Source organism: Columba livia, unplaced genomic scaffold (genome assembly GCF_036013475.1).
Source record: "Columba livia isolate bColLiv1 breed racing homer unplaced genomic scaffold, bColLiv1.pat.W.v2 Scaffold_122, whole genome shotgun sequence".
NCBI classification, from domain to species: Eukaryota; Metazoa; Chordata; class Aves; order Columbiformes; family Columbidae; genus Columba; species Columba livia.
In genome coordinates this window covers 163,737-166,252 of record NW_027043021.1, presented here as the reverse complement: position 1 = coordinate 166,252, position 2,516 = coordinate 163,737, and positions in this window count along the sequence as shown.

Below are 2,516 nucleotides of genomic sequence, written 5' to 3'. Positions count from 1 at the left end.
CCATTGGACAGTGTATGTGTCACAAACCCCATTGGACAGTGTGTGTGTCACAAACCGGCATGGACAATGTGTGTGTCACAATCCCCATTGGTGAGCGTGTGTGTCACAATCCGCATTGGACAGAGTGTGTGTGACAAAACCCATGGGACAGTGTGTGTTTCACAAACACCCCTGGACAGTGTGTGTGTCACAAAACACATTGGACAGCGTGTGTCACAAACACCATTGGACAGTGTGTGTGTGTCCACAAACCGCATTGGACAGATTGTGTGTCACAAACCCCATTGGACAGTGTGTCTGTCACAATCCCCATTGGACAGTGTGTGTGTCACAAACACTATTGGAAGTGTGTGTGTCACGAAACCCGTTGGACAGCGTATCTGTCATAAGCCCCATTGGACAGAGTGTGTGTGTCACAATCCCCATTGGACAGTGTGTGTGTCACAAACCCCACTGGACAGCGTATGTGTTACAAACAGCATTGGACAGCGTGTGTTTGTCACAACCCCCATTGGACAGAGTGTGTGTGTCACAAACCCCATTGGAGAGCGTGTGTGTGTCACACACACCATTGGACAGCGTGTGTGTCATAACCCCATTGGACAGTGTGTGTGTGTCACAAAACCCATTGGACAGCATTTGTGTCACTAAGCCCATTGAACAGCATGTGTGTCACAAACCCCTTTGGACAGTGTGTGTGTCACAAACCCCACTGGACAGAGTGTGTGTCACGAGCCCCATTGGACAGCGTGTGTGTCACAGGCCCATTGGACAGAGTGTGTGTGTCACAAACCCCATTCTACAGCGGGTTTGTCACAATGCCCATTGGAGAGCATGTGCGTCACAAACCCAAAAGGACAGTGTGTGTTTCACAAACCCCTCTAGACAGAGTGTGTGTCACAAACCCCATTGGATAGCGTATGTGTCACAAGCCCATTGGACACAGTCTGTGTGTCACAAACCCCGTTCTACAGCGTATTTGTCACAATCCCCATTGGACAGCGTGTGTGTCACAAACCCCGTTGGACAGAGTGGTTGTTAGAAACCCCATTGGACAGTGTGTGTGTCAAAAACCCCATTGGACAGTGTGTGTGTGACAATCCCCATTGGACAGTGTGTGTCACAATCCCCATTGGACAGCATGTGTGTCACAAACCACATTGCACAGTGTGTATGTAACAAATCCGATTGGTCAGCGTGTGTGTCACAAACCCCTTTGGACAGTGTGTGTGTCACAAACCGTCCTGGACATTTTGTGTGTCACAAACCCCATTGGACAGTGTGTGTGTCATAAACCCTATAGGACAGCGTGTGTGTCACAATCCCCATTGGACAACGTGTGTGTCACAAACACCATTGGACAGTGTGTGTGTCACAAACCCCCCCGGACAGTGTGTGTGTCACAATCCCCATTGGACAGCATTTGTGTCACAAAACCCATTGGACAGTATGTGTGTCACAAATCCCTTTGGACATTGTCTGTGTGTAACAATACCCCTTGGACAGTGTGTGTGTCACAAAACCCATTGGACAGCGTGTGTGTCACAAACCCCCGTGCACAGTATTTCTGTCACGAATGCCATTGGACAGTGTGTGTGTCACAAACCCCCCTGGACAGCGTGTGTGTCACAATCCCCATTGGACAGTATGTGTGTCACAAATCCCTTTGGACATTGTCTATTGTGTAACAATACCCCTTGGACACTGCGTGTGTCACGAACACCATTGAACAGTGTGTGTGTCACAAAAAGCCATGGAGAGTGTGCGTGTCACAAACCCCATTGGATATCTTGTGTGACTCAAACCTTCTTGGGCAGTTTGTGTGTCACAAACCCCAGTGGACAGCGTGTGTGTGTCACAATCACAATTAGACAGTGTGTGTGTCACAAACCTCATGGGACAGAGTGTGTGTCACAAACCCCAGTGGACAGCGTGTGTGTGTCACAATCACAATTAGACAGTGTGTGTGTCACAAACCTCATGGGACAGAGTGTGTGTCACAAACCCCATTGGACAGAGTGTGTGTCACAATCGCCATTGGAGAGTGTGTGTGACAGAAGCCCATTGGACAGAATGTGTGTGTCACAAACCGTCCTGGACATTGTGTGTGTCACAATCCCCATTGGACAGTGTGTGTGTAACAAACCCCATGGGAGAGCGTGTGTTTGTCAAAAAAACCATTGGATAGTGTGTGTGTCACAAACCCCCCTGGACAGTGTCTGTGTGACAAACCCCATTGGACAGTGTGTTTGTCACAAACCATCCTGGACTTTGTGTGTATCACAATCTCCATTGGACAGTGTGTGTGTCACAAACCCCCCTGGACAGTGTGTGTGTCACAAACCCCCATGTACAGTGTGAGTGTCACAAACCCCATTGGACATCGTGTGTGACACAAACCCCCTTGGGCAGTTTGTGTCACAAACCCCAGTGGACAGCATATGTGTGTCACAATCCCAATTGGACAGTGTGAGCGTCACAAACCGCATGGTACAGAGTGTGTGTCAGAAACCCCA